Genomic DNA, 16,053 nt, shown 5'->3' on the forward strand with positions numbered 1-16,053 from the left:
TCAATCGATCTAATGAGCAACTTTGGAAAAAAATTACGTTCGTTACATATGAAAATGCAGCCTTTGTCAATTTTCAAGCAAGCCTTTTACGCGTCATGAACTGATTTTATATTTCTTTGTCATTTCGTGACCCTTGGTACGATTTTCATGACATGAATATTACAAAAAATAAAATACACAAAAACTAAAAAAATAATAAAATATTTCTTCGTTTAATTTGTTCGTAAGAAACGGCTCGGCCTTGAACCACAAGCTGGGAGCTGCTGGAACGAGAATAGTTAAAAAAAATGGATTTTCATTATTACTTAAAAAAAACTGTTATATACATTTTCCACATTACCTCAGTTGGATACGATTAAAATAGGTGGATTAATATTAAATTTCATATAAAATTATTTAATCCTAGCTTTCGTTTTTAGATATTTTTATTATTTTCATTTATTCATTTTTGTGGTCAGTATATATTGATTTTCATTATTTCTTAAAAAATATGTTCTCTACATTTTTCCACATCACCTTAGTTGCATACGATTAGAATAGGTGGAATAATTTTAAAATTCATGTAAAATTAATTTTAACTTTCGTTTTTCGATATTTTTATCATTTTCATTTATTCATTTTGTGGTCAGTAAATTGAGTTTCATTATTTCTTTAAAAAAATGTTCTCTACATTTTTCCACATCACCTTAGTTGAATACGATTAAGATAGGTGGAATAATTTTAAAATTCATGTAAAATTGTCTAATCTTAGCTTTCGTTTTCAGTTATTTTCCTTTTTTTCAGTATAAATTTTAATTATAACTCAAAAAATGTTTCTCTATTTTTATACATAACATCCGATGCATACGATTAAAATAGGTGGAATAATATAAATTTCATGTAACATTGTTTAATTTTACTATTTTAATTTTTAGATATTCATTATTTTTTTCATTATTTTTTTTCAATATAAATCAATTTTAATTATAACTTTCAAAAATCTTTTCTTCTTTTCGGTAGATACGATTAAAATATACGGAAATGTATAATAATAAGAAAAATAGCCTATCTTTACTATTTTCAGTTTTAGATATGTTTATCTTTTCAATTTGTAGTTCATTATAACTTTCAAAAAATATTTCTCTACGTTTTTATACAGTATCTTCGGTATATACTATTAAAATATGTGGAATAATATTTAATATCGTGTAAAATTATAAATTTTTTGTTCATTATAACTTAAAAAAAAAATTTTCTTCTACGTTTTTATACAGTATCTTAGGTATATGCTAATAAAATATGCGGAGTAATATTTAATATCATGTAAAATTATCAATTTTTTGTTCATTATACCTTTCAAAAAACCTTTTCTCTACGTTTTTATACGGTATCTTCGGTATATACTACTAAAATATGTGGAATAATGCTTAATATCGTATAAAATTATCTATTTTATTTTCATTATAACTTAAAAAAAAATTCTTCTACGGTATCTTCGGTTTATGCTATTAAAATATGCGGAGTAATGTTTAATATAATGTAAAATTGCCTATTGTTACCATTTTCATCTCGGTAATTTTTTATTTTAATTTCATTTTATTTCCTTTTCTTTAATCTGGGGTATTTTTAGATTTCCTTGTGGGCGTGGAACTTCTGGTGGAGCGTTTTGCTTTGGGGCACAATTATAGTTTTGTCTTTCGAACGTTTCCAAGCTTTTAAAGGTTAAGGTGCTTTTGGACTCTCTCTCTCTCTCTCTCTCTCTCTCTCTTTTCTTTTCGCTTCGGTGGTCTATTTCAATGCCATTTTTTTTCGAAATTTTTTTATAACATGGACAGTCGCATACATCTCTGTGAATAATAATAATAATAATAATAGTGTACTTAGGAAGCAGAACCCTCTCTCAAGCATACTTTATTAAAAGTAATGGCTACTTCAAGCAGCATTACACCTTGGTAGATTCTTCTCTATTTTCGAATAGCGGCTTTTCCGTGCTACTTAGACAGGCTAGTAGAGCGCCTATAGAGGTCATGATCAAATACAGAGTCTAAATTGGTGTATATATTTGAATTTTACAGATAAACTATGATACCATAGTTATCAAAGTAATTAACGATATATATATGTCTCTCTCTCTCTCTCTCTCTCTCTCTCTCTTTCTTGAAGCAAGCGAGCTTTCGTCTGGAGCTGCCAGACATCCTCGGGCTGGGAAGCTGAGGGTGGACTGATCTTGAAGCGGTGTCCGTCCTCGTTTATATTTGGAGTTGACAGCAGGGGGTCTGCCCCATGCTGATCTACTATCTCTACAAGTGTAATGCTGCTGAAGTAGCCATTACTTTTAATAAAGAATAATATAATAAATAATAATAATAATAATAATAATAATAATAATAATAATAATAATAATAAATAATAATGATTTTTTAAAGTATATTATAAATACTGCATTGACTATTAGTAATAATAATACTAGTAATAATAATAATAATAATAATAATAATAATAATAATAATATTGCATATCTTCAAAATATAAAGATTGATTAAATTTTTATTATTATTATTATTATTATTATTATTATTATTATTATTATTATTATTATTATTATTATTATTATTATTATTATGGAAAACGACAGATTAAATCCAAAATATACGGAACAACTGAAACCATTGTGAGCAAATCAAACAACAATTCTGCCTAAACCAAAGTTTCAAATGTTCTTGAAAATTATGAAGGAAAATGAAATATAGATTTTTCTCTTCTCAAAATTTGGATTTTTAATTTTTTTTAATATACTAATTTTTGAGGTCTGAGAGTCAGGGTGGTTTTGAAGGAAAAAAATGAAAGAAGTCGCTCTCTCATTCGCTTTATTGACATTGTCCACACTCGGGTCCAACACGACACAATGGGATTCCTATGGGCTATTCTTTCAAAGACATCCGGTTTTTTATATTTGTTATATTATCTTTTTTAACTTGAAGATGCCCGAACCTCATATACACACACACGTGCTTGTATATATATATATATATATATATATATATATATATATATATATATATATATATATTATATAATTCATATATAACACACACCACACACACACACACACATATATATATATATATATATATATAATATATATATATATATATATATGGGGGGATATATACAAGCACGTGGGTTTGTGTGTGTGTGTATATGAGGTTCGGGCATCTTCAAGTTAAAAAAGAACACACACACACACACACACACACACATATATATATATATATATATAATATATATATATATGTGTGTGTGTGTGTGTGTGTGTGTGTGTGTGTGTGCGTGTAGTTCACTTAAGGTTAACCGTTACCCCAGCAGTAAACTGTACCAGTTAGACATTGCTGTATACCTATGTACCGTAATTCAAGAATTCAAGAAGAGGAATGACAGCGCAGACATCAGAAAAGTACGAAAAAATATTTGTTGTACCAACTCTCCTTCGCAGAGTTGATGATTTATTTCTTAATTAAATGACAGATATAAGTAGGAAAATTGTTTTAAGTTTAAAAATTCTGTGCTTAAAAAAAAAAAAAAAAAAAGTTATTCTGACCCGACTGGAAAATCTAGTTATCGGCGCATCTCGGCCCGTTGCCAGTTTTCGAAAACCGTAATACTGAGCTGACCACAACGTAACACAAGGACAGTTAATGAATTGCAAAAGGTGTTTACCCTTCAATTTGACCTTCGGCTCTGGGCCACAAAAATACCCAGGACCTCTGGATGTGTTTATACCTCTGGCTCCCCCAGAAACATCCTTGAGTGGACCTTGAAAAATGAAGTAGACGTACATCCTTGATTTCCAAAGAAAATACTTTTTGGATAAGGCTAGTGGTGGAAAGACTCAAACGAGAGAGAAATAAAATGATAAAAGCTGTTATTCCCACCAGTCGTAAGCTGTAAACACAGCGAAGAAGAAGTTTAAGAAGTGATCACGTCAGCCACCAAGTGACGAGCTCCTTGCAGATCGGACCGAGAGCAACTTTTTGTCGAAGTTGATCTGAGGTGTCCTTCGACGGCAAAGAACGCACCCGATAGGCAGCCCTAACTCTTCTTTTGTGGTTTGCAGGTGGTGCAGGACAAGTATGCTAACGCTGTTGTCATCCCAGTTGGCTGTTATGATAAGGATAATGAAGACGAGATGATAAATGAACGATCAGCTCATCTGTATGTAGAATGATCTCTATGAGCCTATTCGTAGGCCTGACCCACGAATGATATAGTCACTTCACTTCCGCTTTCCCTAATATTTACCTAAAAATGTACTTTCTACCGGTAGTATTAAAGAATTTAGCGACATGATCTTGTATTTACATTATTTAAGAATCATATTAACGCCATCAAGTCGAAACGATGATAAAAAGGAATCTACATGACCAAGGCTGTCGACTCGTGTTTACGATTCTCGGGCGACGTCTCATTTCCACGTAGGCCAGACCGGTGTAGGAGGAGGTTTTCTAAAGGGCACAATCATATCACCAGAATCAAATGGGAAAAAAGGCGAACTTTGAACTTTAACGGCGCAGTCCTTCATTTTTTCCTCCTCTGAACTCGTTCGTAGGCCTATTTTTCAAGACTGTGCTTGATCCTGAGATAGGCCTACTTTTCAAGACTGTGCTTGATCCTGAGATAGGCCTACTTTTTTAAAAGACAGTGCTTGATCCGGAGATAGGCCTACTTTTTTAAAAAGACAGTGCTTGATCCGGAGATAGGCCTACTTTTTAAAAAGACAGTGCTTGATCCGGAGATAGCCTACTTTTTAAAAAGACAGTGCTTGATCCGGAGATAGGCCTACTTTTCAAGACTGCTTGTTCTTAGATAGGCCTACTTTTTTCAAGACAGTGCTTGATCCGGAGATAGGCCTACTTTTCAAGGCTATCCTTGATCCTAAGATGAATTTTGCATAAGTTTTCAATGAGAGTGTGCTTATACGTGCTAAGGGGTTAACCTTTCAGTCCTGGACTATGGGATGAGGTTGCTGTTTCATCCACCTTTCGTGACCTCGATGATGATCACCGCAGTCGTTTATCAACTATACTCTGTTTTTTTTCCATCTGTCCACCTGCCTGTGGTGTTTGCGTATGGTAACACTGCGTCCCGGGCTTTAGATAGTTACGCTATGTGTAAGTTTTAGGTAAATGAAAAGATATCTAGGTGTGCATTTGCAACTGAAAAGTGTTTTAATAATTTACTGTATGCGAATTACACCCTTAATATTCGTAATAGGATATTGTTATTATTGTTGAATGTAAGCTGAATGTAACTATCTAAAGCCTGGGACGCAGTGTTACCATACCCAAACACCACAGGCGGATGGACAGATGGAAAAAAACCGAGTATAGGTACAAGGTTCACTACTCAGTTCAAAAGAGCTATACAGCTTCTCGCCTCTGAGTCCAACCTGGGTCCCTTACGTTGGTAGGCGTTATGTATAAACATATATATATATATATATATATATATATATATCATATATATATATATATATATATATATATATCTATGTATATATATAATAAATACATCTATATATATATATATATATATATATATATATATATATATATATATATATATATATATATATACATATATATATATTCGCTGTTTCTAAGTCGTCTGATATTTGTGAACAAAGATACCTTGTCTTCGTTTCCTCTCATTTTCTTCCTTTATTTCTTCTCCTCCTCCTCCTCCTCCACTTCTTTCCTTTCCCCTTTTTCCTCAACATCCATTTTTAAGCGAAAGAAACACAAGGAGATACGAGATTCAAAATCACCCGTAATTCACTTGTTCATTATATTTCATACTGATACAGTACACTATATATTATTATTTTGAGAGAGAGAGAGAGAGAGAGAGACGAGAGAGAGAGAGAGAGAGAGAGAGTTTCCTTGGGAATTTACACTGAATTCCCCTTAATCAAAGATCTCTTCGGGAGATACGTTAAACACAGACGTCATTTTCGTTATCAAACTTGTAATAGAAGTATGTATGTGTGATATATATGTTTATATTTATATATATTATATATATATATTAGATATATATATATTATACATATATATATAATTTATTATATAATATATATACATATATATATAGTATATATATATATATATATATATATAATATTATATAATATATACTATATATTATCTATATATATATATATATATATATATATTATATAATATATATATATTATATACACACACATTCATACTTCTATTACAAGTTTGATAACGAAAATTCCGTCTGTGTTTAACGTATCTCCCGAAGAGATCTTTGATTTAGGGGAATTCAGTGTAAATTCCTAAGGAAACTCTCTCCCTCTCTCTCAAAATTAATAATATATAGTGTACTGTATCAGTATGAAATATAATGAACAAGTGAATTACGGGTGATTTGAATCTCTTAATCTCCTTGTGTTTCTTTCGCTTAAAAACAAAAAGTAATAAAATGGATGTTGAGGAAAAAGGGGAAAGGAAAGAAGAGGAGGAGAATTAAAGGAAGAAAATGAGAGGAAACGAAGACAAGAATCTTTGTTCACAAATATCAGACGACTTAGAAACAGCGAATAAGTGACAATACACATTTTATCAGAACGACTTTTCTCGCATTATTCAGTCGTAAGAATGAATAAGAAAAAAAACACAAGTAAATGCAAGTGAATAATATATATATATATATATATATATATATATATATATATATATATATATATATATATATATTTTTTTTTTTTTTTTTTTTGTGGGTATGTGGGGCTTTGGGGGAAGAGGTCAGACAAAAAATATTAGGTCACGAGAATGAGTGAGAGCCTGGGGTCACACGAATTACCTCGGGGTATGAAAATCAATTCATATATGCTTCGGAATACATCAGTCTCGTGATATGAATGTGAGTGACATTATTTTTATTATCATTTTATTTTATTTTATTTATTTATTATCTTTTTTTTTGCAGTTTTCCTATCGACATGTTTCGACCAGACCGTTGGTCATATTATTATTATTATTATTATTATTATTATTATTATTATTATTATTATTATTATTATTATTAAGGTGACTTTGGGGTTTATAGGATATGAAACTGGAACAGCCAATGAGGTGGGTTCAATAAAAGACGTAATTATATTAAACTGATGAAAATAATTACTGATAATATTTCAGCATGAGAGCCAAAACGATGGAAATATATCTGTATAGTTTTATTAAGATCAGTATTATTTCGATATGAGGCTCTCTTTATGACTTAATGGCATTATTCTATACTGTAATTATTTTAATGATGATAAGAGGCTCTAGTTTGAGTATGGTTTTTTAAAATATGATTTAAAGGTATTATTTTAGCACCGTATTTTATTTATTTTTAATCATAATAAGAGGCCTATTTTAGGTATGGTTCCGTAAAACATGATTAAAAGGCATTCTTTCTGTACCGTATTTTAATTTTTTTTAATCATAAAAGGCTCTATTTTGAGTACGATTCTTTAAAACATGACTTAAAGACATTCTTTTTGTACCGCTCTTTTATTTTTCTTTTTATTATAATAAAAGTCTATGTTTTAGCATGATTCTTAAAAATTTGTACCGTAATTTAATTTTCTAAATCATAAAAAGCTCTATTTTGAGTATGATTCTTAAAAACACGTCTTAAAGGCATACTTTTTGTACCGTATTTTTTTTTTCTTCATTATAATAAAAGGTTCTAATTTGAGTGTGATTCCTAAAAACATGATCTTAAGTCATTATTTATGTACAGTATCTTTTAAATCTTTAAAAAAATTCACAAGAGCGACCTTACTTTTATTAATATTACACTTTATTTCAATTCTCCAAGGCAAATATCTCTTGCAAACATTTGACCTACGCCTATCGTGACCTTTTCCACGAGGTAAGGTCAAGTTACGGTTCGTGTCAAATTGGCATGACAAGACGTATATAAAACAGTTGAAGGCAAATGTTTCCTCCCAATTCATAATGACTCACTTAAATTAAACCTTCCTGTTAGTTCAGCAACCACTAAATCACTTTAGCGACCATGTCACGAAATAGGACGAAAACGTTTAAATAAAAAAAAAACGTCTGCTGTCACCTGTTATTTTCTGCTTTTGGTGTATAAATATTTAAATAAAGAACAAAAAACATCAAACCGTACTGTGACCTCGCCTCACGGAAGAAGTGTCACGTTCCTATGTCCAAGTCCCTGGAATGAAAAAAAAATTAGATGAAATATGAATAAATGAAAAGATAAGGTGTAAAATGAATGCATTGAGACAGCTATATGTTATTATTATTATTATTATTATTATTATTATTATTATTATTATTATTATTATTGTTACTTTTTTTTCTCAGTCTTCCTATTCGACTAGGTAGTATTTACAGTGTGGGGTTCCGGGTTGCATCCTGCCTCCTTTTAGGAGTCCATCACTTATCTCTCGCTATGTGCGCTGTTTCTAGGAGCACGCTCTTCTGCATGAGTCCTGGAGCTACTTCGGCATCTAGTTTTTCCGTGTTCCTTTTCAGGGATCTTGGGATCGTGCCTAGTTTCCCTTTGATTATGGGTATACAGCTTCCACTGGCATATCCCATATCCTTCTTATTACTATTTTCAGGTCTTGATACTTATCATTTTATCCTCTTTCTTTCTCATCTACTCTGGCGTCCCATGGTATTGCGACATCAGTGAGTGATACTTTCTTCTTGATTTTGTCAATCAACGTCACGTCTGGTCTATTACCACGTATCACCCTATCTGTTTATCATTATTATTATTAATATATTATTATTATTATTATTATTTAGGAACTGTAGGCCTAGTTCTGCCTAAAGAATGCAATGCCTTTCGTAAGGAAAGTGCAGTTCAGCTGAAACAAATCAGTGGAGTAAAATGCCAATTTATTACAGATATACGTCAACAGACTAATAAAAGATGGCTACAAACATCTTCACAGACAATCACAAACAATTTCTACAACCGAAAGCTTATAAAGGCCCACGCCTTTAACCCCTAAGACAAATGATCTTGAAAATAGCAGGCAACATGCAGCTTACGGAACAGAAAATGTCTCTCTCCTTTTCACTGTCTTTTGTTTTGAAATCGTAAACCGTTTCCTTTCGTTTCTAACGAGCTGCCGAGTTGCCTTTGGCTGTGTGTGTGTGTGTGTGTGTGTGTGTGTGTGATAAAGAGTTTGTAATGAACGACAATTGTCGCATGGAATGCACGATGGAAATCACCAAAGAAACCAAAGTATGGAATAGCTTAAAACACCGTCGTTCATAAATGTCGAGAGCGCTTTAGACTAATGTTCCGCAAATTGCTGACTTTTCCTTTATTTTTTCTTCTTCTTTCATGCATTCTCTTTTGCTTCGAAGGTTGTTTCGAGCAGGTTGTTCTAAAGGAAGAAACGCAGAAGGGAATAACATGAGGACTAGACCTACTGAGCTCATCTACTGACGTGGCATTTATCGTTAGAGCGCGGTTGACAATTACGTGAATAGCGAAACTAAAGATTGACAATTCAGCACCTACTCCAAACGTAAGCAGATTATATAGACAAATGACACAAATACGTAAGGAATAATCTGTAAACAAATCCTGGATCTGCCACAAAATACATCAATAAAAAAAAAACGAACAACCTAAAATCAAGTCTTTATTTGAAGTTTCAGAGCGCTCGATTCCAGTGCGCCTATGGAGAGCCCTAGACTTACGATATAGCCTAGACTATTCCACACGGAAACTTCGCTACCGCTGATATTGAAAGTAAGCCTAGAGGCTGTAGCTGGCTGGTACACACCTTTCTTTACCTAACGTATACGTGCTTCTTACGTCCGAAGTACACCAGCATCACCGCAAGATCAATAAAAGTTGATATTATTGTCCAGACACCTTTTGCTGATATGAGCAGACCGCTTACGAACACATGGTCCTCTTCGGTGAAGAACGTAGTCTTAAAGAAAGTACAGTTATATCACCGTTTTAGCTACGAATGTTACATTTTATGTAGTTAATGACTTTGGTGAATTAAAGCCCAAATTAGATTTTTATTGAAGTTTATATTAAAGGCAAACAGAAAGGTTTGATTTTTACAAAATGTCGTATAAGGGACGCCGAAGAAACGAAGGCAGACATCACTGGAAACTGACGATTTGCGAACACGGAAGAAAGCAGAGGGTCCTAGATTCTCGAGGTGAACAATCAAGAAGACGAAGCGCCAGCAAAACTAAGCAATATCACAAACAACCAATCTCAAATCCGTTAGATGACCCGGGGTCTTAGCTCCTAAGCAACAGAATTATTTATTTTATTTTTTTTTTTTTTTTAGCGAGTCCTTCGCTCCGAAGGACCGTACTTTCACAGAAGTCCTCAATTAGACGCATTGATGCTCTCCCTCGTTTGACACGATCCTCCAAGACAGGTCATGGCCTCCTTCGTCAGTAGCGCCACGTGGTGGGCAAAGGGGGTACGTCTTACCACCTTGCAACATCACGTCGGTCCAGTGATGGTGATGATGAGTCAGTCCCAGGGGCAACGTGGTTATGCAAAGATGCGTTTGCAACGCCTTTCCAACTGGACTTTCAGAGTTCTGTTATCTGGTGTTAAAGAACATTTTCAAATGTTCATACTCTTGAGTTGCAGTAAGGGAGTTGTGTGGTTTATTTCGAATGTTATGGTATTATTCTTCAATGGTTTTGTCCTTATTTTTTGCAAATATATATATATATATTATATATATACATATATATATATATGTATATATATATATATATATATATATATATATATACATATATATATTATATATATATATATATATGTTATATATATATACGTTATATATATATAAAATATATATGTATATTATATATATATATATATATATATAGATATATATATATATATATATATATAAATGTGTAGTACGAAGCAAACACGCCAATCTCATTCCCAAACCAAGCCCTACCTTACGCAACATCTTACACATCACACTTGTCCAGATGATGCAATTCCACAATATATATATATATATATATATATATATATATATATATATATATATTATATATTATATATATATATATATATATATATATATATATATATGTATATATATATATAAAGAACCGTACACATAAGTTCGTATTCCCTTTGCAAAAAAAAAAAAAAAAATAAAAACCGAAGTCTGCAGAATTGTCGGTATATTGAGGTTTTGCCAGAAGAAAGTTTAAGGTTAAACGAATGCCGCCATATTGAGTTTTTTGTATTCCCCACCCTACCCCTCCAAAAAAAAAAAAAACAAAAAAAAAAAACTAAACAAAGGAAGTTCCGAAGCCTGAAGGAATATCGCCATATTAAAATTTTGAATTTCCTCAAGGCCCAACCCCTCCCCCCCCACAAAAAAAAACAAAGAAAGTTCGAAGTCCGAAGGTAATGTCATATTAAGTTTTGAAATTTCCCCGAGCACCTCCCCACCCGACCCTCAACCCCCACACCACAGAACACAAAAAAATACAATTTCGAAGCCGGCAGTGAATGTCGCCATATTAAAGTTTTGAATTTCCCTGAGCTCCCCACCGCCACGACACCCCCACAAAAAATAAACAAAACAATTGGAAGCCTAAAGAATGTCGCCATATTGAATTTTGAATTTCCCCTAACCACCCCCACCCCCCCAAAAAAAATTAAATAAATAAATAAACAAAACAAGTTCGAGGCCTAAAGGAATGTCACCATACTGAGTTTTGAATTTCCCCGAGCACCCCCTCCCCACCCGAAAAAAAAAAAAAAAAAAGGAAAGTTCGAAGGCCGAGGAATAATCGCCATAGTGAAGATTTGAATTTCCCCGAGCCAACGACACCCCCCCCCCCCAAAATAAAAGAAAGTTCGAAGCATGGAGGAACGTCGCCACATAGATATTTCCCCCACCCCCCGCCCCCCAAAAGAGAGAGAGAGAGAGAGAGAGAGAGTTTGACCGTTAGCGAGAGATCTCGTATATTTCGTCTCCTAGAAGAGAAGTTACGAGATCCTGATGAGAGAGAGAGATTAACCCTATTCATTCTTGCAATCTTGGAGAGAGTTGCAAGGTTGCTTTAACAGCATACATTGCCAGTGTTAAAGTATACACTGCTAGCAGTAATACACGCTTTCATACATTTTTGGGAGATTTGCGTGTATCTATATCAGATGGGGTACTAAATATATACCGGCATGGCCAAAGTGGAAAGTCAATAACTATTCGAGGAATGTACTACTTTTCTATCTGTCTGCTTTCTTTTAATATATATATATATATATATATATCTATATATATATATATATATATTATATATATATATATATATAACAATGACGGTAATAAACAGAGAGAATAGAACCTCTTGATTTTGAAAAATTAGATAAAAAGAAAGTCGAGACTGAAGACCAACACAGCTCTTTCATTAAAATATAAAATGTAAATTTATTATGTGTAACACCATATGAGAAAAAAAAAATTAATAATAAAAACTTGCAGATCTTCCAAGCAAACGACCTTCTCAGTCACTCTGACGAAAGTTTCGCTTTCATTCTTTGAGTTACCAAATCGTCTTTTCTCTCCAAACATTCACTTACTTTCTCTCTCGGTTCTGGTTCGTCTTTGGACGCTCGATCGGTCCTTTGCAAACTGGGCCGAGTAGTTCATTTTCATTAATATATATATATATATATATATATATATATATATATATATATATATATATATATATTCATTTGCTTATTTTTCACTTCGACGTTATGTTTTAATCTGCTTCCCTTTTTTATTTGTCCATTTATTACTTTTTTTTTTTTTTTTTGCTTTTCGTTGGAACGTTTTTTTCCGTTAGGAATGTATCTCTCATGTTTGGGAGTGTTTATTATGGGTGGGATGGTTTTTCGTTTGGAATGTTTTTGATGTGTGTGTGTGTGGGGGGGGGGGGGTGGGGGGGGGGGGGGGGGGGGGGGGGGGATTTCAGTTAGGAAATTTTTCACGGTGGGAATGGTCTTTTTTTATGTGGGGTGTTTTTTATGTTTTTTTTGTTTTTCCACTAGTGCATTTTTTTCCGTTGGAAATGTTTGCAATGAATGTTTTTTTTTATGCTGGGTAATGTTTTTTTGCCGTTGGGAAGTGTTTTTTTTTTTTTTTTTTTTGTCCGTGGAAATGTACTTTTTGGGGAAATGTTTTTTTTTTTTTTTTTTAATCGGTGGGGAATGTTTTTTTTTTTTAAATCGCTGGGGAATGTTTTATTTTAATCGGTGGGGAAAGTTTTTTTTTTTTATCGGTGGGGGAGTTTTCTTTATCGGTGTGGAATGTTATTTTTATCGACGGGGAATGTTTTTTTTTAATCCGTGGGGAATGTTTTTTTTATCGGTGGGGAAATTTTTTTTATCAGAGGGAATTTTTTTTATCGGTAGTGAATGTTTTTTTTTATCGGTGTGGAATATTTTTTTATTGGCGGGGAATGTTTTTTTAATCAGTGGGGAGTGCTTTTTTTTAATCGGTGGGGAATGTTTTTAATCGGTGGGGAATGGTTTTTTAATCGGTGTGGATTTATTTTTTTAATCGGTGGGGAATGTTTTTTTTTTTTTTATCGGTGGGGAATAATTTCTTAATCGGTCGGGAATGTTTTTTTTTTATCGGCGGGGAATGCTTTTTTAATAGCAGGATTTTTTTTTTTTAATCTGTAGGGAATGTTAGGTTTTATCGGTGGGGAATATTTTTTTTTTTATCGGTGGGGAATGTTTTTTTTTATCAGTGGGGAAATTTTTTTATCGGTGGCGAATGTTTTTTTTTTGGGGGGGGGGGTGGTGGTGTGGGGGAATCTGGGTAAGCTTATCAGCTTAAAATAAAATGTACCATTCTTTCTATAATAGCTGACATAGATACAGCACATAATTTATTCACAGATCTCTTTACTGCATTACTTTGAAAGTTTTCGTCTAATTAGCCTTTCTTTCCATTACTGTGGCTGACACAGATACAACATAATTCATTTATATTTTTTACGTTGAAACACTATTTTCTCTCTCTCTCTCTCTCTCTCTCTCTCTCTCTCTCTCTCTCTCTCTCATCATTACCTTACAAACTAAACCTCCAGTTTGAACCAACCATCGGATATCTTTCTCTCTTGCAATTTTTTGAAAGACTCTACTTTCTATACAACCTTGTAGAATAAACCTTCAGTTTGCTAACTACCTTCAAAATTATTATTATTATTATTATTATTATTATTATTATTATTATTATTATTAAGAAAATGAACCCTATTCATATGGAACAAGTCCACCACAGGGGTCACTGACATGAAATCCAAACTTCCAAAGAATATTACGGCGATAATCAGAAAAAAATAACAGAAGGCAATGAGAAACACAGAAAGTGACAGAGATCACTTATCAGAAAAGGAGAAAATAAATCAAATCAACAAACAGATAGAAAAAATGAAAGAAAATGATTAAAACACAAAGCCCTGGAGGTCACAGAATCTAGATCGTAATGAGCCCTGATTGAGGATTGGGTAATCGGCCCCATCACGGGAAGACTTGAACTCTGTTAGCCTTGGGAACAGAGAAATTGCTCTCACTACAGCATTACACCAATCAAGCAAGAGACATACATCTAGAAGCTTTCTACTATTGAGTGTCAGTGTTGTTACTATCAACCGGAAAATGGACCATGTTCGTAAGGAACGAGCCCACCATAGGGGGCCATTGACTGAAATGCTTCTCACTACCAATACACGAATCAAACAAAAGACATACGTCTACAGGCTTTAATCTAGTCATTATTATTATTATCATTATTATTATTATTTTTATTGCCAATACACCAATTAAGCAAAAGACATACGTCTATAGGCTTTAAGTTATTTATTATTATTATTATTATTATATATATATATTATTTTTTTTTTTTTTTTTTTTTTGCTCTATCACAGTCCTCCGCCAATTCGACTGGGTGGTATTTATAGTGTGGGGTTCCGGGTTGCATCCTGCCTCCTCAGGAGTCCATCACTTTTCTTACTATGTGCGCCGTTTCTAGGATCACACTCTTCTGCATGGGTCCTGGAGCTACTTCAGCCTCTAGTTTTTCTAGATTCCTTTTCAGGGATCTTGGGATCGTGCCTAGTGCTCCTATGATTATGGGTACGATTTCCACTGGCATATCCCATATTCTTGCTTATTTTCTATTTTCAGATCTTGATACTTATCCATTTTTTTTTCCTCTCTTTCTCTTCAACTCTGGTGTCCCATGGTATTGCAACATCAATGAGTGATACTTTCTTCTTGACTTTGTCAATCAACGTCCCATCTGGTCTATTTGCACGTATCACCCTATCCGTCCTGATACCATTATTATTATTATTATTATTATTATTATTATTATTATTATTATTATTATTATTATTATATATCTAATTTTCAGGTGAAGAGAAATTATAATAAGTGGGCTACGTGCTTCGTAACTAGTTCTTCCTAATGGAGATCAGTCTACATCAACAAACACGCGTCGAAAGCTTGTCACAAACGTATCACAAACAAGTTGAAAATAAGTCAACGACCACAACAGGAAAACAAACATTATGGCAAAAGTCAGAACTACCAAAAGTCGATGACATGTATTCAGTTTTTGCGAGGTGTGGGCGATATGTCGCCGATGCGTGTTGATGACACGCTGTACGGCAAAGCGGATGCGCCCTTAGCTATACATCTTTGAGTCTTAACTGCATTCCTGGTACGAACAGGTTTATGAAAAAAAAAAAAAAAACCGTCTCTATTCGATTTTTTTATTTATTCTTTTATTTTTATTTTTGGATGAGCATCCATTTTCTAATCTTCTCTTCTTTGTAGTTCAGAATAAACTACTGATGCGTGTCTAAGAATCCAGCGTTTAGACCTTTTGTGAAACTAAACAGGGACTTTTCTAAACTGCATTGTAAATTTTCTATGCATTGATTTCATTTATAACAAAACAAATATCGGTTTGAATTTGTTTTTAAG

This window comes from Macrobrachium nipponense, chromosome 12, assembly GCF_015104395.2.
Source record: "Macrobrachium nipponense isolate FS-2020 chromosome 12, ASM1510439v2, whole genome shotgun sequence".
Taxonomy (NCBI): Eukaryota; Metazoa; Arthropoda; class Malacostraca; order Decapoda; family Palaemonidae; genus Macrobrachium; species Macrobrachium nipponense.